The sequence below is a fragment of the Nyctereutes procyonoides genome, unplaced genomic scaffold (assembly GCF_905146905.1).
Source record: "Nyctereutes procyonoides isolate TBG_1078 unplaced genomic scaffold, NYPRO_anot_genome, whole genome shotgun sequence".
NCBI classification, from domain to species: Eukaryota; Metazoa; Chordata; class Mammalia; order Carnivora; family Canidae; genus Nyctereutes; species Nyctereutes procyonoides.
Genome location: NW_026575160.1, coordinates 31,949,269 through 31,973,010, shown reverse-complemented (window position 1 = coordinate 31,973,010; position 23,742 = coordinate 31,949,269).

Here is a 23,742-nt window from a genome sequence, read left to right as displayed (position 1 = left end):
AAAATTAAAGTTCTAAGCTTTCAGCTCTAATCCTTTAATCGCTATGCCAGGATATCATTCTTCATTGGCAGAATTAGAAAAGCTTGTGGACTACACTTCACCAATTATGAAAATTATTAAATCGCAGTGTAGAGACCTATTGTTACCTAGTGCTTTTTTTTTCAGAATGCAGCAATACAGCTTACAGTAAAATTGCAAACTAGGTTTTAAATCAAATAATAATGTTTCCCAATTGTGCTGATTATGATTGTCTTCTTATCCTAATTAGTGTCATAGCATTAAGGGGACTTAATAGGACATCAGTGATGCTCGAAATGGGACAAGATTGAAAGTCGGGTGTGATCACACCGTTCTTAGATGATACTGAAATTTTATACCGCCTTCCTACCTTCCTTTCTGAAGCAAGAGATCAGTGAAACACACACACACAATGTAAAGCCTATAGAGACAGGTAGATGGATAAATAGATGATAGATAGATAGATAGATAGATAGATAGATAGATAGATGATAGATAGATAAATAGATAGATAGATAAATAGATAGGGATCTATCATCACTAGTTTTTTTTCTATATGTATATATAATGAAATAGTAAGTGTATATTTTTCCTTCCTTGATCCTCTCAGATTGGAGAACTGGAGTAAGTTCATTCAGTTTATTTAGCTAATTCCTTAAATTTTGACTTATTTAGAGGTGATAGGTGAATTGTTAATTTCCTACTTTCTTCATTTGTGATACATGAAGAAAAGACACAGAAACGTTTGGAAATGAAATTAGAACAATTTTCTTGAAAGTATTCACAGTCCTATATACTGATATTTTGTAAGACAGAGACGGTATGACTACACTCCACGAGGCAAAAATAACCCTTGCTTCTTTTTCAGTGTGGTCTTCACGTGACGCTATTTTGTTTCAGATAGCATCTTAAATCTGATTATGCAATCCAATATTTTAAAGAGCCCTCTGTTCATGGAAATAAGGCAAACTCACACAAAACTGTTCAAAATATTGATTCGCTGGTCACAAAAACATGAGAAGAACTAAACTGGATCTAGGCCTGTACACGAGTAGAAAATGCACACGATTTTAGCAAAACCTTAAATCAATTAATTACTTAATCAGCACTCTAATGATATCTACGGTACCAGGATTTTTCTGCATGGTATTATTAACCAGCAAAATCTTTTGTTTTGTTTTGTTTTTAAACATTTTTATTTATTTATTCATGAGACACACACACACACACACAGAGGCAGAGACACAGGCAGAGGGAGAAACAGGGTCCCTGCAGGGAGCCTGATGTGGGACTTGATCCAGGGTCCTAGGATCTCGCCCTGGGCCAGAGGCAGATGCTCAACTGCTGAGCCACCCAGGTGGCCCAGGATAATCATTTTGGAAAGAATGTCAGTCAAGTCCACCTCTGTCACTGAGGTAACTCACTCAACCTTGCTGGGCGTTGTCAACCTCTATAATCAGTATTTTAATTTAAGATAATATGTTAACTGTAAACTCACTGATGCCCTTCACTGTGCTACTATAGTGTAGTAAAGGAAAGCTTAGATTTTCAGAGAGCAGTTATGTCTATATCTCATCTCAATATTTCATTTTTTGCATATGTGTATTTAATATATTAAATTAAAATACATTAAAACTTGAATGAATAATAACCAAAGTATTTATAATCACATCACTTCACAGATGCATAGGTTCTTAAAATTATTTTCTCTGGCTAACTTTATATTATTTTGTGCAATAGCATTAGGAACATAGCTGTAATTTCAACTTTTTAACTTAACATTTCTCATTACCAATTCTTATAGCTACCAAAGTGATTATAATAAACATAATGACATTTATATCAGAATGAGTACATCATATCTTCAAGTTAATAGGCCAAAATTAGTGAAATATTTTACACATCTATGATGTTTGTTATATATTATTAATAATGTGACAATCAGTATCTTCAGATACATCTTTTTTCCAAATTAAATTATTCCTTTTGTATAAATTCTTTATTTTATTTTTTCTTTTCTTTTTTCTCTTTTCTTTCTTTCTTTCTCTTTCTTTCTCTTTTTCTTTCTTTTTTTCTTTCTCTTTCTTTCTTTCTTTTTCTTTCTCTTTTTCTTTCTTTCTTTCTTCTCCTTTCTTTCTTTCTTTCTTTCTTTCTTTCTTTCTTTCTTTCTTTCTTTCTCTTTCTTTCTTTCTTTCTTTCTTTCTTTCTTTCTTTCTTTCTTTCTTCTTTCTCTTTCTCTCTCTCTTTCTCTCTTTCTTTTTCTTTCTTTCTTTCTTTCTTTCTTTCTTTCTTTCTTTCTTTCTTTCTTCTTTCTTTCTCTTTCTTCTTTCTTTCTTTCTTTCTTTCTTTCTTTCTTTCTTTCTTTCTTTCTTTCAGCAAGCTCTATGCCCAATGTGGCACTTAAAACTCATGACCCTGAGATTAAGACTCATGTGCGCTACTGACTGAGCTGGCTAGGCAACTCACTTTTGTATAATTCTTATGAAAAAACAAGTCACATTGTGTGGCCATTTCTAGGTTGAGAAACATTTTGCCATAGTGATTTTCAAAAGATTTTCCATTTTCACTATTATTGTGGATTTCTGAATTTACCAATTCAACAGTGAACTTGCCAACATCACTTGTCATAATCTTCAATCACAAATTAATGTGTACCAAATGGTTACTTTTAGAATTCAAATTTAAGTAGATGCATACATCTGATTTAACTACCTTTCTTTATTTTCTGTGAATATTATAAAATATACATTTTTGTGGAAAGACACATGGAAAGCAGAAAGCAACATATAGGAGGACCTTTGAAAACAAAGCCATTACATCAAGAGGGTAGAGGAGAAGTTAAAGGGTAGTACACAAAACATCATGTCATCATTCTTCTGGTTTGGCTCATAGAAAGCTTATGATCAGGAACTGCTTAATTAATTAGAAAACTAAAAAGAGTACAGAGGAAAAGAATATTACCTTAGGCAGTATGAGACTTGTTTGTTTCTTCCTTGAAATCTCACAGTATGGGGGCACCTGGGTGACTCATGGGTTAAGCGTCTGCCTTTGGCTTGGGTCATGATCCCGGAGTCCTGGGATTGGAGCCCCTTGTCAGGCTCCTTGCTCAGCAGGGAGGCTGTTTCTCCCTCTCTCTCTGCCTACCGCGCCCCCCACTTGTGCTCTCTCTCCCTCTCTCTGTCAAATAAATAAATTGAAAACATCTTAAAATAAAAGAAACTCATAGTATGAACATAGGCTATTTTCAAAGAGAAAGAATGGTTGCTGATACTTTGATGTCTAGACAGCTTAATTAAGTCGAATCGATATTATATATCTAGCCACAAGTAGAGCCAGGAATTAATTCTTCTATATTTCACTGCTCTCCTCCTACCACCCAATCCTGCACAGGTGGCTAATTGTGCTCGCCACTTAGGGAACTTCAGAAATGCTTACATGCAAGGCAACAATTTGAGAGTATATATTATGTCACCCAGAAAGGACCACTGTTAACATAATCTAAAACTTCCACTGTTAATTATCACTGGTTAAAACATTCAACGCCCTTGTTAGAATTAAAATAATACGGGGAAGTGTGGATTAAAATTTAGGCCATTGTCATTTAGCATATGTGGTTCTTCCTTTTATTCGGTCTTTTAAGGAAATGGACCATTTAATATATAGGTTTTGATTCCATAAACGACCAGAATCAATGTAATTTTAGAGGGAAATGTTGACAGAATGCCTTGAAGATTGCCCTATAAGCTAAAAACAACAGTAGGGATATGCTACATTTTCAAGTGAAAGATGGCAGGGTGCTACTGAACATAAATGGGGAAGAAAGAAGGCCAGTTTGGTCAGGCACAGCAATAAGCTTATATATACTAAAATATTGCTTATGGGGCACCTGGGTGACTCAGTCAGTTAAGTGCACAGCCCTTGATTTTGGCTCAGGTCATGATCTCAGGGTCGTGAGATCAAGCCCTTCGTCGGGCTCCCCACTCAGTATGGAGTCTGCTTGAGATTCTCTCCCTCCCAATCCTTCTGCCTCCCCCACCCCACTTGCATACTCTCTCTTTTTCTCTTTCTCTCTCAAAATAAAATAAAACACTGCTTATAGGTGAATCAAATAGCGGAAACACATGAGCACATATGGGCATGCACGCACACTTGTATAGACATAACTATAAACATATTGTTCATATGTTTATATAAATAGGTAGTTGTTTCAAAATACCTGAAATATTTAAATGTTTCTTACAATATCCTGTAAAACCCCACTAACTTTATGTATGACATGGGAATCACACTGTTTTTCTTTTTCCAGATCTGTCTGGCGCTATACTATTAAGGTCAAATCAGTTGATATCTTGCTAACGTCCCATAATTCTTGTGCAAGTTTCTAAGGCAGCATTTATCACATTTTAGTGTTTACTTATACTGTTATTTTTTTTCATTAAACCAGTAGATTCTAGAAGGCAAAGAAATTACTTATTTGATGTTGTATTCCTTGCTCATAGTATGCTCAGTTCTTGGCACATAGCAGGGAAGAATAAATGCTTTTCATGTATGAATGAAAAACAGCTGTAAATAGTAATGATGACATTAATGGATATAAAGACATTTTTATCTCATTTCAGGTTTTAGTGGGTAGGGACAATAGTGGTAAATAGTGTATTTCAAGAACTATATCATGTATTTGTTCAACAATAAAGCACTAAATTTCCTTTTTTCTCTATCTTTTTTTTAATTTTTTCTCTATCTTATAGCTTTTTACTTGACATTGACTAATGGTAGACATAGCTTGAGGCCTGAAGAAAAAAAACATCTGTGTGCTTGATAACTACTGGCAACTCAGTATTTCCTCTAACAAGTAGATCTTAAGGTCTGTAAGACAAATCCCAGTAAGAATAAATTTAACCCAATCCTAAAAAGCATTTATCAGATCACAGAGGGGTGATTTGGTGTCATATAATTTATTTCTTTTAGAAAAATGCTCATAATACCTAGAATTGATATAGTGCTTCTGAGAGATATGTATAGAATTTCTAGACAAGGAATATTGTTAAAGAAGAATAAAGTCGGAGAAGTATGTTATGTTTAGATTTTGATGGGCACTGGGTTCTGAATAACAAACCACAAATGAAATAAAGGAGACATTGGAAGGCATTTTTTGTTTTTGTTTTTGCTTCACTTTTTTTTTTTTTTCTGAAGATCACATTTCAATGTGCTGCCATAGCTGACAAAGGAATTTGTCATAAAGAGTGTTATTAAAAAAAAAAAAAGAAAACAACAAAAAACTTGCAGGTTTACTCTCCTAAACCATGTGCCTGTTCTGCTGGAATACTGTACGCAGTGAGATTTTGGTTGCTGTACATCAAGAATAAAAATGAGAAACATTCTAAAGAAACAGCAGAATGAGAGGCTTCTGTTTGTGGGAAGGAGAGACCTGTATGGAAATGTGATGAAAATATCCCCCTGTCGTGCATCAGTAGAAACCGGTACTGTTTATACCAGTCACCGTAACATACATCGGAGTTCCAAAGAAAACCATCAATTTTATTTCAACCAAATAGAATTTGAATCATGGACATGTTTATTTTTTTAGAATTTGAATCATGGACATGTTTATTTTATTGTTTCATTTTCTTTTGAGGAGGTTTTTTGTTTGTTTCATTTTGGTCTTGTTTCTGTTTTTGTTCTGGGGAGGGAGAGAGGGTTTTGTTTTGTTTTCAGCTGAAATATTGTGATGATGAAAAAAAATTCTGCTGAGGAACTTCTTATTCCTGGCTGTAGACAATAATCTGCTTCTGATAAACTGACAGCCATGAAAGGTGGTAAAAATTGTTAGAGTAAATTTCGTCAGTATAAGGATACAGATATATATATATTTATATTTATATTATATAAATATATTATTTATATATATTTATATTTTATATTTTTATATATATATATATATTTAAAGGGCTAAGGATTTTAAAAGCATTTTTTTTAACGAAGACTATTGCATGCATGGCAATAGTGATACATTCCTCTCTGCCTTAGAAATGGAGTTCAATAAACAACTTATACACCATGATTCTTTGTATGTTAGAGCTACTTTTATCTCAGAATGTTAGAGCTATTTTTTTTAAGATTTTATTTATTTATTCATGACAGACACAGAGAGAGAGAGAGGCAGAGGCACAGGCAGAGGGAGAAGCAGGCTCCACGCAGGGAGCCCTACGTGGGACCCATCCCAGGTCTCCAGGATCAGGCCTTGGGCCGAAGGCAGCGCTAAACCGCTGGGCCACTGGGGCTGCCCTGGTAGAACTATTTTTATCATGAACTACACATGCTATCTAGGCTAAATATCTATACATATTTTATTATTACTCATTCTGTGTAATATTTTACAATAGAATAGAATATGCAATTTGGGAGACTCTACCCCCCAAAATATTATAGTATATGATGGGGAATGTATATACAAAAGGTTACAATAAAAGGTTGGAAGTGGGCCAAAAATGTAGCATAAGGATGCCTAGGTGGCTCAGTTGTTGGGTGTCTGCTTTCAACTCAGAGCGTGACCCCAGGGTCATGGGACTGAGTCCCACATGAGGCTCCCCGCAGGGAGCCTGCTTCTCCCTCTGCCTGTGTCTCTGCCTCTCTCTCTGTGTCTCTCATGAATAAATGAAATCTTAAAAGAAATGTAGTATAAGTTATAAAGTTCTGAGATAAAAGGACTATATGGTTGCTTCCCTTACATATGGGGATGATTCATGAAATGAGATTACATTCGACTTGAGTCTGATAACATGGAGATAATTTGAATATGAGATGGAGTGAGAGTGGCAATATTTGAGAATCTAGATATACAAGGTATAAGAAATGACATGGACAAATCATCAAAGCAGAATATATTTATTGTGTATAAAAATTAACTGGTAGTTAATTTGAGAAAAAATGAAGATAGGCCAAATAATAGGAAATAAGATTTAAATATAAGAACATTTAATAAAGGAATTCTGAATAAATTTTATTTCTGTGAAAAATTGGAGATGAGCAGATTTTATAATCTCATGCATAAGTGAATCATAAAGCTGTAAAGCAAGTACATCTTGAACAAAAGAAGTGGGTGATATAATATACCTACCAAGCCTGAAATACTATTTCCAGAGAAAATGTTTATCTCAAGGGCTGAAAATTATATAGTTTTTCTGTTTTGTATTGTAGGATAGAGGAAACAATTTCAAAAATTTTAAATAGGGATTTAAGTATGAGCAATTTTCCCCAGAGGACTTACATATTTTAAGGAATCTTTGTTGTGACCTGTAGTAACACTGAAATATTTCAGACTGGGACCTCATCCAATTTCTAGGTCAGTAATGTACAAAGCACCTGTATTATGTTGAAGAAATATGAGAATCCATAAGCACATTAGAATCATAGTTATTTCAGGGTAAAGCTTATAATAAGAACAATATATTTCACTCAAGTCACAAAGAATATATGGTTATGGATCTCTAACCTTGTTGTCTATTTGAGTAAGGGTTATTTGATTTTTCCAAGAATGTATAATTTTTACATTTATAAATTCAAACAATAATTAGTTAATAGGTTTCTAAATCTGTCATATCATTCAAAATGCATAAAAACATTTTAATGACTTAATATGATAAATAACGTGTACATATTAATTTAAAAATATTTATATAATCATTAATTGGAAAATAATCAATAAGCACGCATCTACAAATTGTGTTTTAGTGTAATTCCAGATAATCTAGGGAAGGCTCATTCATGACAAATATAAGGCATTTTACAAAGCAGTACTGAATATTTCAGTCAAAAGTATTTATCGTATGCTGGAGATTTTATATAATATGTTAAGACTGATTATGATTATTTATTCAGATTTATTATGTTTAAATATTTATTTGTTTGATTGTTTACTTCAAACTTGCTACAGAAGACATTTTTTCTTTTGTGGTAAGACCTCTGTAAGCAGTCATCTCTACAGTGAAGACCACTTTGACCACAGGTAAAGGTTAAAGTTCTTAGCTTCCATGTGGTATCTGTCCTTTTGGCAAACTGTAATTAGCCACCCATGATACAGAACTTTTATTAAAATGTGTTTATTTCTAATTTGACTTGTTATACATAGCTACAACAATAGATTAGGGCTGTAAAGTCCAATGTGATCATAATTTAGTGAAATATAGAATAATTAAATAACAAATAGATTTTAAATACCTCTGAAATTACCCGTAATTTAAAATATCACATAGGTACCTCATAAGTGGCATATATTGAAAACCTCTAGCTAACATATTGCTTAATGGAGGTATTATAGTCCTGTATGAATTAGGGTTCTGGCAGAAAAAAACAAAAACAAAGACAAAAATAACTATTAATATAAGGAAACAAACACATACCTCCATATGTACATATCATAGATAGGCATGTATATCTATTTTATGAACTGACATAAAGCCAACTTATATAAATAATACATATCATATTCATTATTATTATATTATCACATTATCATTGCATACATTATTATTATTACATTATTTACATTATTATTCTTTATATTAAACGTAACATATCAGTTATCTCAATTTATATAATAGATAATCTATTATATTATATATATTATATAATAGATTATCTATTATGTTATATAATGGATATATAATAGAAAAATAGAGTAACCTTTACTCAAATAGACAACATAGTTAGAGAATTTATATCATCCAATTTATATCCATATTTTACTTGTGAGTTGAATAGAATATCTTTATTATAAGCTTTACTCTGAAATCAATTGGCTTACGTGAATGTGAGGTCTCACTAGGCAACTCTGAAATCCGTAGAGCATGCTGTCAGAAAGGGCAAATTGGAAACTATAGAACCTGTTAATGTAGTCCATGGACTGGATATTTTCTTCTTCTAGGAATCCTCAATTCTTCTCTGAAGGCCTTTGAGCTGTTGGGTCAGGCCCACCTTAGATTACCAGGGATAATATCCTTTATTTAAAATCCACTGATTGGAGATGTTAATCATAGCATCAATATCTAGATTATTGTCTGATTGAATAGTTAGGGTCTCTATCTTGCTAGGTTGAAACATAAAACTATTACACATCACAAAGTTTGAGAAGAAGGCAAGGATATCTTCTCTTATTACTCTTTTACAATATTTTATTGGAAATCCTAGCTAGTGCAATAGGGCAAGAAAAAAATCATACACATTGGAAAGGGAATAATAAAACTATCTTTACTCACAGTTGATAGGACTTTGAGAAATTCTAAAAGAATCTACATGAAAAACCTAGAATAAATAAACAAGTTTATCAAGATCAAAATGAAGCATCAATTGTTTTCCTTTATATCAGGAATGAATATGTGAAATTAAAAATTAAAAATCAATACTATTTACAATAGTATCTGAAAGAACTTAGGTATAAATCTAATCATAGTTGTGAAGGACCTATATCCAAAAAACTACAAACACTGATGAAATAAATCTATATTTATTTATATAAATGGTGAGATGTTCTATGATCACAGTTGAAAGAACCAATATTGTTAAAGTGTCTAGTCTTCCTAATTTGATCTCTAGATTCAATGCACTCCCAATGAAAATTCAAGCAAGGATTTTATAGACATAAATTCTAAAATTTATATGAAAAGGACAGAATGGCAAAAATAATTCTGAAAAAAAAAAAACCAGCAACCAAGAACAAAGTCAAAAGACTAATTTTACCCAACATCAGTTACCAAAATATTGGAGTAATTGTAGGATTGACAAATAGATTATAAATCTTCAGTCATCAAGACATTATGTTAATCACAAAAGTATAGGAAACAGATGAATGGAACAGAAGATAGAGCACAGAAAGAGATCCAAACAAATTCAGCTAACTGATTTTTAACAAAAGTACAGATTATTCAATGAAAAAGATTATCTTCACAACAAATGCTGCTGGAAAAACTGGCCCTAGGCAAAAATAAGCAAAAACAAAAACAAAAACAAAAACAAAAACCAACCAACCAACAAAAAGTCTCAACTTAAAGCTCACAGTATACACTATAGTCAACTGAAAATGAATCTTTTACCTAAGTTCAAAAAGCAAAACTTCAAAACTTTTACAAGTAAATATCTCCATGACCCTGAATTGTTGATAAAATTTTAGATGCAACATTAAAACCACAATCTGCGAGAGAGAAAAACAACAAGATAAACTTTGATCTTTATAAAAATTAAAGACTTCTCTGTAAAAGAGACCCTTAAGAGAATGAAAAGAGAAGCCACAATTCGGAGAGTATATTGGCAAATCATGTATTTAACAACCTTTATCTAGAATGAATATACATATAAACTCATAAAACTCAACAAAAACAAATCAACCCAATCAAAAATTAAGCAGAATATATAAAAAAATTACTTAACAAAAAGATATATAGATGTCAAATATCTCACTAACATTAATGTATGTTTAATTTTAAAATGCATAACAACACTGACATGCTTTCGCAATGAAAATTAAAAATACAGGTTTATTTTCCATTTGGAAAGTACTATGTAGTCAAATTTGAGTGCATAAAGTGTTAAAAAAAATAAGGCTATCTAAGCCTCAAAAGATCAAATTCACTTTCCAATTTCTTTTCCTACATGTGAATAAAATCAGTATAAATCCTGGATCTTGTCAGGGCTTGAGACAAATTCAGAATTTACAAATAGAAACTGAAGTAGAAAGATGCCTAGTAACAAATTTCAGAAGAAGTAATTCTCTTACCTCATCTAAATAAATAAAAATGAAGTCACAGTACTTACAGAATTTTGGGAGTTGCTAGATCAGAAAAAAAAAAAAAAAGATTCTCCTTAATAACACAAAGATGATAAACAGACAAATTAAAAAAGCTTTCTGATTTACTATTTCAAATGAAAATGGCATACATGGCAACTCTATTTCTCATATGACACCAAATGCTCTCATTTATTTTAATTCAAGCACAGTATTTTTCATTCTGTTACACAACAATGTATCTGTTATATCTAAGAAAAGGATCGTTCTAAAGTAGGAAAACAACCAAATATTCAAATGTGATTTTGTATGAAAATAAAAAGTTTTAACTATGCTAAAATTTATTTAGGAAGTATTCTCTGAAATATATCTGAATGAGTATAGATAATTATGTTTATGCCGAAGTTGTGTGTTTGAGAGGGGAGGAAGTTGTATGGAGACCATATTACTAGAGAGATTAATTATTTTTAGGGCCTGAATTTTCCATTACAACTGATAGTTATACACCTGACATTTTAAAATTATAATTACCTAAAATATAAACCCTAAAATAAAAAGAACAAAGCAATTTCTCTATTGCACATGTGCACACACGTTAGGCCTATAAGCTGCTCACAGTTCTGTGCATTTTAAGAGAAGCCTACAGATAATCCCTGCGACTGCCACCATGACTGAATTCCTGGTTTGCGTCACCATTTTGAAATGCTTACAAACCCCCCAACTCTAAGACTAAACATAAAATTTACTTATCATCGTTCTCTAAAAGATCATCAGAACTGGGACGCCTGGGTGGCTCAGCGGTTGAGTATCTGCCTTGGCTCAGGGTGTGACCCCAGGGTCCTGGAATCGAGTCCCCTAATGGGCTCCTCACAGGGAGTCTGCTTCTCCCTCTGTCTAGGTCTCTGCCTCTCTCTGTCTCTCTCATGAATGAATAAAATCTTTAAAATAAAAACAAATAAGTAAATGACTGACCATCGGAACTCATTTTATCATGTATTTTGTCACTGTTTCTCTCAACCACCACTGAAATCCTAGGCCTCTCAGGTTATTCATAATCACCTGAAAACCATTTATATCTCAAAGTTATCCAATTTTCTACTCCATATTCCCATCACCTGCCTTCTCTAACTGAGATTGTTTATGGCCTGATATCATATTTTCTACTAGATTTCCAAGTGTGGACAGACATTTTCCTTTTTTTTTTCTTTTTATTGCATTTCAGACAAATGCACAAAGGCTGTATGCCTTTCTGCCTTTGCTCCTCATTGCTACCTCCCTACATTTTCTCTTGCTTCTTTTAAAACCCCGTCCTTAAGGGTTCATGAATTGAACATTTTAGCTCATCTCTTACCTTATTTCTCCTTATCAAATTGCTGTCAACATTATTGGTGCCTGGGATCCCTGGGTGGCTCAGCGGTTTAGTGCCTGTCTTCAGCCCAGGGGTGATCCTGGAGTCCCAGGATCGAGTCCCATGTCAGGTTCCCTGCATGGAGCCTGCTTCTCCCTCTGCCTGGGTCTCTGACTCTCTCTCTCTCTATGTCTATCATGAATAAATAAATACATTCTTTTTTTTTAATAAATACATTATTTTAAAACACACACACACACACATTATTGGTGCCCATATAATCTATATGCCTCAATGGCTATAGCTCAGAACTTGTCATCACCAATAACTTATTACTTCCAACATCTCAATATCAGTCTTTCCATTTTGAAAAAAGTTTCATGAATTTTCAGCCTAAATATTGTACTTCTCTCACTCTAGATATTCACTGACTCCATCAGAATCTCCATTCAAATGATCTCACCAACTTCTCTTATTACTTATAATAAATAATTATTAAGAATTATACCTTAGAATGATTTTGAATTTATAGGAAAACTGTAAAGACAATACAGCAAGTGGCCATATGCCCTGCTACATTTCCCCATTACTGACATTTTACATAAGAATGTCACATTTATTGTAATTAATGAAGCAATATGGATATATTATGATGATGATGTAAAGTCCAGGCTTTATTCAGATTTCCTTTTTATGTCTCAGGATCCCATCCAGGGTATTGCATTACATTTAGCTGTTTTATCACCTTAGGCTACTCTCGATGGTGACAGTTTTTTAGATGTTTCCTTGTTTTTGATAACCTTAACAATTTTGAGGATTACTTGTCAGGTGTACCGCAGGATATCATTCAATAGAACTTATCTGGTATTTTTCTCATAATTGTATGAGGGTTAGGGGATTTGGGGAGGAAGAGCAGAGAAGTAAAATGCCATAATCATGATATCATATCAAGAGTACCTAATATCAGTATGACCTATCATTGTTATATTGACCTTGATCACACGGCTGACATAATTTTGTCATGTTTCTACAATGTACAGTTAGTGTTTTTATCCCCATTTCTATAACTCTCTGGAAGGATGTCACTTGCACAGCTCACACCTAAGGAGTACAGAGTTATGCTCCATCTCTTTGAGAGTAATTACATAAATTATTTGGAAATCTGCATGGAAGATTTTTTTCGATCTCCTCCAGTTATTTACTTATTTGATTTATATATATAATCTACAGAGTCATGAGTATTTAATTTACAGTATGGATGTTAGTCCAATATTATGTTATTTTGTTGCTAAAATTTTTCGAGATTTAGACACGGAGAGTTCTCTGAGTTGGCTGCTGTGTCCCTCTGACATATCACAATCACTGTGTGTGTGCACGTGTGTGTTTCAAACGCTTTTTTATTAGCATGACAAAACACTTTATGCTTTTTTACTCGTTCTTCCTTGGACTTAGAATCAACCATTTCTTTTCTTTTTTTTTTTTTAAAGATTTTGTTTATTCATGAGAGAGAGAGAGAGAGAGAGAGAGAGAGAGAGAGAGAGGCAGAGACACAGGCAGAGGGAGAAGCAGGCTCCATGCAGGGAGCCTGACATGAGACTTGATCCTGTGTCTTCAGGATCAGGCCCTGGGCTGAAGGCAGGGCTAAACTGCTGAGTCACCCGGGCTGCCCCAGAATCACCCATTTCTTCAATCAACCCTGCCTCTTCTTATTGAGAATTGCATTAGAAACAAAGATCTTTATCTTAAGTGTACTCATTGTGGATTGTCTGCCATTAAAGACTCTCAGGTGATAAAATAGGAAATGTCGGCATGCATAGAGGCCTGTGCACGTAGACATATGCATAAATATTTCTGTATGTAATCATCTATATCTATATTGAACTAAAGACAGATTCATACTGATGACTCTAATCCGTTACCACATTGATCAGTCTAGCATCCTCCCCTGGCTTCTCTGTCATCTCCTACCCTAACGGTGAGAAACTGGACTCCCATCATCTACCATCCATGGCCTTAATTGTTTGGGTCCAGTATACATAGAAGCGTCAGAATTTTTAATCCATGAGGAGAAACATTATCAAGAACAGTGCAGTGTTTCTATACAGTTTCTTTTGTTTTTAGTTATTTGGGTCAGTAACATTTTTCACAACAGTTTCAGTGAGGTTGTTGCACGCATTAGCAGTGTGGTTTGATTGCTTTGTCACATTCTGCATTCAATCCCAGGAACCCCCAAACACTTGACTATTTTTAAATTTGTACACATTAAATCCTGCTGTTTGTGCAACTTGCTGTGGGTTGTTAGATGGGATGTTGCAGAAATTTCAATTAGATCAATTTAATAGTACCGATCAGGTCTACGATATCGTAACTGATCTTCTGCCTCCATGTTCTATCAGTGACTGAAGGTAGAGTGATAAGGTATCCGTTAGGATGAGTGGATATTCTGATTTCTCCTTTCTGTTCTATCAATTTTCATCTTGCATACTTTAAGGCTCTGTTTTAAATACATACACAACTAGATTTTTTTTAAAGATTTGTTTATTTATTTGAAAGAGGGAGAGAGAGAGAGAGAGAGAGAGAGAGAGAGAGAGAGAGAGAACTCAGTGGGGAGTGGCAGAGGGAAAAGAAGAGAGAAACTCAGACTCCCTGGTCAGGGTGGAGCCCAACACAGATGAACCTGAGTTCACGACCTGAGCCAAAACCAAGATTTGGATGCTGAACAGCTATGCCACCCAGGTGCCCCTAGAATTTTTATATATATTTTAAAGAATTGACTCTTTTATCATTATGTAATATCCTTGGTTTTCCCTCCTAATTTTTCTTATTCTGAAATTTTTATCTGAATTAATACAGCTAAACTAGCTTTCTTTTAATTCATGTTATTATGGAATGTCTTTTTTCATCCTCTTACTTTTAACCTGTCAGATCCTTATATTTTTACTTGATTTTATGTAGACAACATATATTTGGGTCCTTTTTATTTTTATCCACTCTGAAAATCACTTTTTAATTAGTATCATTTAATTGGTGTATTTGCACCACTGGCATTTTTAATATCTACCATATCTGCAATTATTTTCTGGTAGTTGCCTTTTTAAAAACTTGAATCTTAAACATTTATGTGTGTATATATATCTGAGAAAGTTTTTATTTTTCCCTTACGTTGGAAGGTTAATTTCTCTTGCTGTAGAATTCTAAGTTAACGAGTTTGGTTTTTTTTTTTTTTTTTTTTTTTTTTTTTAACCAACACTTTAAATAGTTCATTCCAATCACATTTTGCTTATATGTTTTCTAATGAGAAGTACATTGTAATTCTTCTTATTATTATTCTATATGTAGAGTGATTTTTTTTGTTCATCTGATTTCCTTAAAGATTTTTTTGTCTTTAGTTTTGTGTAGTTTATATGTTACATAAATATGTATGGTTTCATGTTTTTTAAAAATATTTGTCTTGTGTGATTTTCTCTGGTCCTCCTTGACCTATGATTTCTTGACTGTATTAATTTCAGAAAATTCTTAACCATTATTATTTCAAATACTTCTTTCTTTTTCCCTCTTTCATTAGGCATTCTGGTTACAAATATATTGAATCCATGAAGTTGTCTATCAGTTCTTGGATGATTTGTTGTTTCTTTTTTTTTTTCCTTTTCTTTTCTTCTCCTTCTTTTTATCTCAAAGAAGTTTCTATCAACCTGTCTTCAAGCTCAGATTCTTTCTCCTGCCATGTCCAGTGTATTGATGAACCCCTCAAAGACATTCTTCATTTCTGTTACAATGTTATTGATTTCTAACATTTCCTTTTGATTCTTTCATAAAGTTTCTTTTCTCTGTTTATATTACTATGATGGCTAATTTTATGTGTCAATTTGGATAGATTAGAGCACCCAGTTGTTTAGTCACACCAGTCAAGGAAGTTGCCATAAAGATATTTTTAAAATGGGATTTTGATTAAGGTAAATTATCCTCCAAAATGTGAGTTGGCCTCATTCAATCATTTGAAGGGCTTAAAAAAAGACTGAGGTCCCCCAAGACAGAAATTCAGCCTGTAGACTGTCTTTGCAATTAAGTCTGCAACATCAACTTTTCCCTGGGTCTTTAGCCTGCCAGCCCGCCCTGCAAATTTCAGACTTGCTTACCCCCCACATTCACATGAGCACATTCCTTAAAATATCTATCTATTCATCCATCCATCCTTCCATTTCCCAGTATATATACATCTATTTTCCATAGTATCATGTTGCCTACTCTTTCTATTAGAACCTTTAATACATTAAAAATAGACTTTAAAAATTTCCCTAATAATTCCAAAATCTGTATCATATCTGTGTCTAGCTATATGTTAATTATGTCTCTTTCAGATTGCATGCATTTCTTGTCTTTTATCATTCACGTCAAATGTCAAACATGGTACACTAAGAAAAAGGCACTAAGGTAAATAAGCCTTTAGGGTGAGATTTTATGTTTAATCCAGTCAGGAACTGGACTTTTTTTTTAAAAATATTTTCTGTAGCTGAGGGTGCCAGGATTTCACAATCCTAAAGTGTCCTTGTTTACCTCACCCATTTTCTCTGTGTTTCTTCAAGACTCCCAAAATAGAATTGGAGATTTTCATCTCTTTCAGCTGTAATCCATTGCAATTCTGTGGTCATAAGAGGTTGGGGGAGTAACTCACTCAATATGAATGAACTAAATCTCAGTCTCTGTTGTCTTGTTTTTAAGATTTTATTTATTTATTTGTGAGAGAGAGGCAGAGAGAGCACAAGCAGGGGGAGGAGCAGAGGGAGAGGGAGAAGCAGACTCCCAGCTAAGCAGAGACCCCCCCCAATGCTGGTCTCAATCCCAAGACCCTGGATCATGACCTGAGCCAAAGGCAGATGCTTAACCAACTGAGCCACCCAGGTGTCCCTAGATCTCAGTCTTTTATTGGGTCTGTGTTCCTGGGCTATGAACTTCAAAAGTGTTTCTGAATAACTGCTATATATTCCTGGTCTATTCAATTTCTTTGTCACTGTTGCATCGTTTACTTTGTCGTCAGATGTCCAGCAGCCCTTTTCTTACAATTTTACTGAGAAATGGAAACAGTAATATAATGACCTAATTTCTCCACCTCAGATTTATCAGTCTACCTGGATCTTACCTTCAAATGTTGCCTCTTATATGGCCAATTCTGGGAGGAATTTTGTACACTCCTTAGAGATCCCAACAGAATGAAGTCCTGAGATCAGCACATTCTTATACTGCCACATCTTCCTTCTTTGTCCCACTGTCCTCACTCACTCACACATATTTAATGAGATCAGTTAACCCTAAAGCATCTGAAACGGGATCCTTTTTCAGGGTCTACTTTTTGAGGAATCAAAACTAGGTCAGTTGGGAATCCTTGGGTGTCTCAGCAATTTAGCACTGCCTTCAGTCCAGGGCATGGTTCCAGAGTCCCAGGATTGAGTCCCACGTCGGGCTCCCTGCATGGAGCCTGCTTCTCCCTCCTCCTGTGCCTCTGCCTCTCTCTCTTTCTCTGTGTCTCTCATGAATAAATAAATAAAATCTTAAAAAAAAAAAACTAAGTCAGTCATCTTTTATTTCTTGTATACTGAGCACCTACCCTCTGCTATCAGCTGCAACTCTATCTTCAAAATATATCTCAAATCCAACCATGCCTCACCATCTCTACTGTTTTTCCAATAAACTATAAAATCTTTATTTTTAATGGTTGGATTACAGGGACTCTGTTCCTTGGATTACATCAAAAGCCTCCTAATAATTCCCTTTCTTCCATTCTTTTTTACCCTAGTCTCTTCTCTATATAGCAATCCAATGGGGCATTACAAAGTATATATAGACCAGATCCCTTCTCTACATGTAATTTACTACCATATATCAAATCTCTTTTTCAAAAGCCATCATGGTTTGTCTAACTTCAGCTATGTCTAACTTCATCTCAAAACACTATTTCCCTTTCTTACTATGTCCTGCTTTTCTTGTCTTTTCTCCAATTTTTAAGCATTCTAACCTCTCTGCTGAGAACTTTGTATTAATGTGTGCCTCTGAGGCTCTTCTCTATCTTCGTTTGGCTTCCTCATTCTCATGACTTTGTCTCTCATCACATGGCAACACCCCAAAGAGACTTCCTCTGATCATCCAATCTAATATTTAGCCCACTTATCCCTGCTTCCCAACCTTCTTCCTTTATTTATCCCTTTGTATAGTATCCCTCACTATCTGGAATTATATTAATCCTAGTTTACTTGGTTATTGCCATCTTCCTTCACTAGTATATAAACTTAAAGCAAACACTTGCCATTTTAACAGAAGGAATAAACTCTGATGTAGAATGTGAGTAAAGTAGCAGACATCATAAAGCAGTTTTTATCTCCCAGCATATTTTTTTAAATATTTTATTTATTTATTCATGAGAGACACACACACACAGAGAGAGAGAGAGAGAGAGAGAGAGAGAGAGGGCACAGACACCGGCAAAGGGAGAAGCAGTCTCCATGCAGGGAGCCTGACGTGGGACTTGATCCCAGGTCTCCAAGGTCACACCCTAGGCTGAAGACAGTGCTAAACCACTGAGCCACCTGGGCTGCCTCTCCCAACATATTGTGAACATGGCAAATGGGAAGTAATGTTGTATTACAAATAATTATGAGAAATTCTTATATAACATGAAGCTATGATGGCAATGAAGGTATTATTTGGAACATGCTTAAATACTATAAATCAATACAATCACATTGGATTTGTACTTGCTTTACATAGATATAAAATATGTACTTTATTGGGAAGGCTAAAATTTATACCTTGAGGAAAATGTGAAAATATAAATTCTATTCATATAAATGAAGATAGTAAGTGTTCAATGTGATAAAATCATGAACTGAGCTTCGTTTACTGTGAAATCATTTATTAGAAGAGAGTAGCACACAGATCAATAGTTGCTCTGGGAAACAAACACATTCTGCTCAAAAGCGTATAAATATTTAGTAGCATTTTCAGTGCAGAACCTTTTAGTCACCTAGATTATATTTGATTTTATCTCTTTGTTCCACAGATCTAAAGCGTGCATTTTGAAATTGTCATTTACATTAATCTTGCGAATGATTGATAATTATTGGAAACACAAATGTTCACATACATAATTTAAGCTGATATATGTTATATATGCTGTAAACTAAATGAGAGGAGCAAAAATCTATTTATCAATACGAACATTTGTGCAAAAGACCTCTTAAATTAATATTGACATAACTCTTTAAGACTAGCTGATGTTTTCTTTGAGGAAGCCAGACATTTTGCCTTGCAGCCTGTAAGTATTGACAAGGAATTGTGTAGGAAATAGGCCTTATATTATATAACTACATGTATGGCCTAAAAAATGACTATTTTGCATAAAATATAGAAGAATAAGGTAATAAAGATGATTTCAGTGTATTTATTCTTTGGTAATATTCATTCCTTTCTGCATATATTAGTTTTCTATTTCTGCTTTACCAAATCACCAAAAATTTAGCAACTAAAACCAATACCAGTTGATTAGCTTACAGTTAAAAGGTCAGAAATTGGGCCACTGAGCATGGTGTATTGAGGTTTTCTGCTCAGGGTCTCCCAGGGTGGAAGTCAAGGTGCTGTAGGCGCCATCCCACCAGGAGTTAGGGTCTTCCAAGTTTATTCAGGTTGTTGGCACTATTCAGCCTTTGGATTATATTTTTCCACGGGTTGAGGGATTGCCCCCCTTTATTTTCAAAGCCTTGAGAAATTGTTGAATCCTCTCATGCTTTGAAACTCTGACTTCCTTGATCTCTGACCTGTAGATCCATGTAATTAGGTCAGGTCTGCCTAAATAATTTCCCTTTCTAAAGTCCAGTGTTACATGTAGCATATCTTTATCATGGAGTTAAATCCACGAAATTCACTGTTTCTGGAATTATTCAGGACTTGTACACTAGGGATATGATCTTGGGAGGCTATCTTAACATTCCACCTGGTTTCTGAGTAGTGCAGTCTGTCTCAGACATGATCTTTTTCTTACTGTTAAAAAAAATTAATTACCTTCAAGGTAAATATTTATTAAAAACATTTAATCTATTAAGAACTTTAATAGGATTTATAGACTATGATATATATGTGTATACATATTATATATAACTATAAAACAATAATTATATATAACATATAATTATTTATTATAATAATAAATCATATATAATTACATATATAAATATATATTTATAAAATATATAAAGATATAAAACAATTACGCTCTAGAGAAACCTTTTGGAATATTTTATAAGTGAATGGAGAAGAGGTAGGATGGAAGTTATGAGACAAAAGTGCTTCTCTAATATAAGTATGTAGAAAATGTTTCCATTTCATGAAAATGTTCACACTAATCCTTCTGCACACTTACATTAAAATAACTTCTTCAAAAAAGCGTACGTACCAGGAGTGCCTGGATGGCTCAGTCAGTTGAGCATCCAACTCTTGGTTTTGGCTGAGGTCCTGATCTCAGGATCGTGAGATGGAGCGTTGTATTGGGCTCCACACTGAGGGGGGGAGTCTGCTTGAGGGTTGTTTCTCCCCTTCTCCCTATGCTCCTCTCCCTCTCTAAAATGCATAAATAAATCTTAAAAAAAAAAACCAAAAATATACACCATGTTGTCAAGATGACGTATCATATTTTTTCTTGACATTCTAAAATTAAGCAGCTTCTATTGCTATGTATACACCATATGCTTACTATTATATTCTGACTAGAACAACCTCCTTCTAACCATTTCTTCCTGTAGCTAATTCCTACTTATTTTATTTCAATAGTATGTTCAGAAGTCATCTTCAAGTCTTTAGGTGGAAGTTGAAAATGACCATAAATTTTTTTGGTTGCTCCGCCCATTAGAAGGTGGATACTGTTTCCCTCTTCATTGACTTCAGGACCTGCTTTGACCAACAGAATTCACATAAATGAATTTTGTGTGGATTCTGAGGAAGGCTCAAGAAGCCTGTATCTTCTGCTTTCATTTCCTTGCTGCTCTGTTATTACCATGTGAAATCAGATTGGCATATACATTCTAGAAGAGAAGACCACATGGAGAAAAAAGTTCCCTAAGAACCATCTAAGGCCACCCAGTATTTTTAGCTGCAGCTAACCAAATAATTAACTGAAGCTTACTTACAACCATGTGTTTAATTTTATTAAATAATTTGAATTAATTATATATATTAAATTATATTTTGTTGACTTGATGGTAAAATCAACTTTGTATTTTGTGTTCTATTAGTCAAAGCCATAGTGTGTGTGTGTGTGTGTGTGTGTGTGTGTAAACAATAATAGTTTGTAAGCAAAAGTTATTGAAAGGATGAAGTAGGATTTACATTCTTGGTTAGGAAGTCAGTCAAATTTCCAAGAACAATGCTGAGCAAAGGAATACGGCAGGGTATTAACAGCACAGAATATCAAGATCACAGACCTTGCTTGGATTCCTCCCTTGGACGTTTACCAACTCTGTGAACTTTAATAGATTATATAGGCTATCTTATCCTTAATTTTCTTGTCAGTAAACTGTAGGTGATTGACTCATAAAGTCACTGGAAACTTGGTGAAGTAAACATGTATGGGCCTACGTAACAGCTTTATATTGCTGGGTAGCAAATTATTACACACTTAGTTTAAAGCACCACATATGTATTGTCACATACTTTCTGTGGGCCCGTCTGCCCATGGCTTTGCTGAGTTCTCAGTTTCAGGTTCTCATCAGGCCGCGATCTAGGTATCAGCCAGTGTTGTGGTCTCATCACAGGCTCAATTAGAGAAAAAACCTTTTCAACTCTGTCAAATTATCAGCTGCATTCATTTCTTTTCTGGCTGCAAGACTGAGGGTTTCAGTTTTTTGGTGATGGCCATGCTTGGCTCCTTGGAATGTAGGCTTCTCCAACATGGTCACTTAATTTATGACAATTTGCTTCTCCAAAGCCAGTGATAGAGAGCAAGTAAATGTACTAGCATGACGAAGTCTTATATAAAATACCATGACTACAGGAGTGACATGCATCATCTTAGCCACATCCTATTGGCTAGAAGTCATAGGTCTCACCCACACTAAAAGGGAGAGGATTATTCATGAGAATATATATATATAAATGTAGGAATTATTGAGGGTCATTAGGATCTCCACATTCAAAAGTCCATTGTGTTGAATAGAGTAAGTACATAATAAATGCTATCTCTCTAACAATTATAAAATGCATAGAGTGTAAAACAACAAAAATTTGACCAAAATAGTCATGAGTTATCCATTTTCATCTTGTGATTCTTAAAGCTCATACAAAGAAGTATTAATTAACTTCTTTGTGAAGTATTAACTTCACAAAGAAGTATTAAGTGGTAATCAATTTAAAATATTTACGTGGAAAAAAGACTGGAGAAGACAAATTTAAGGATATGTTACTCAAGCCTGTCTGATGATCAGCACCTAACATACTTGAGATTGTGGGATTTAGTCATTTTGGCACAGTCTAGAGTTCAAAATTTGCAAAACAAAACAAAACAAACAAACAAAAAAACCCAAAACCAAAAACCTCAGGTGATCTATTTGACTGGAACTGAAATCCATTGGTTGTTCTGATTAGGTTTAAGAAATCTATGATTCCACTTTTTATTGCTAAAACAGGTAATTTTTTTTTACACTGGTTTTCAAAATTTCTGCTCCATGTGGCAAGATAACTAAACATCTGATTATTAATCACAAGGGGGTTATCTTTTTACTTTAGTATCTTTCTCCAGAATGGTTCCTGAGACCTTTACCAATTTCAGGTTTTGATACACCTTGTATGAGAATGATTTGCATTTAGTTACTTTTTTGGCAAGACTGAAAAACAATGCTCAGTTCATTTCCAAGTAAAAGACATCCTTTTCCTCATTTGCATGTGTTTTTGTATTTAAATAAGCAGTTTTCATTAGTGCTGTTTTCTTATCAACCTTTTAATTTATGATTATATCTTTCTCATTAAGTAAATTTTAAAAGAGGAAAAAATCTCCAAGCAATTTAATATGAAGTACAAAGAACAAAATTATCTGCACTATACACAGCAGTAAAACTGGCACCACTGAAAGTGCTGAGTAAAAATCTGTTAAATAAGATCATTTTTCTTTCCAGTTATATTTCCCAGTGCTGAGAACATTAGAAATTTATAGATCTTTCTACACACTGGTTATTTCTTATAGCATCAAATGAAGCCACAGTAGTATATCTGTGTTTTCCATGGAATAGCTGCTTCATTTTGATGATACGGAGCTTCCATGGTGAGAGATGTGTGGGGACAAGGGTATCATCATTTCTGTCAAATGGGAAAAAAAAATCTCTTAAAGCACAGTTTTCTAAACAATATGAACGTGTGCTTATTAAAGAAACATAGAGGGCAGCCTGGGTCGCTCAGCGGTTTAGCGTCTGCCTTCAGCCCAGGGCGTGATCCTGGAGACCTGGGATCCAGTCCCATGTCGGGCTCCCTGCATGGAGCCTGCTTCTCTCTCTGCCTGTGTCTCTGCATCTCTCTCTCTCTCTGTCTCTCATGAATAAATAAAATCTTAAAAGAGAGAGAGAGAGAG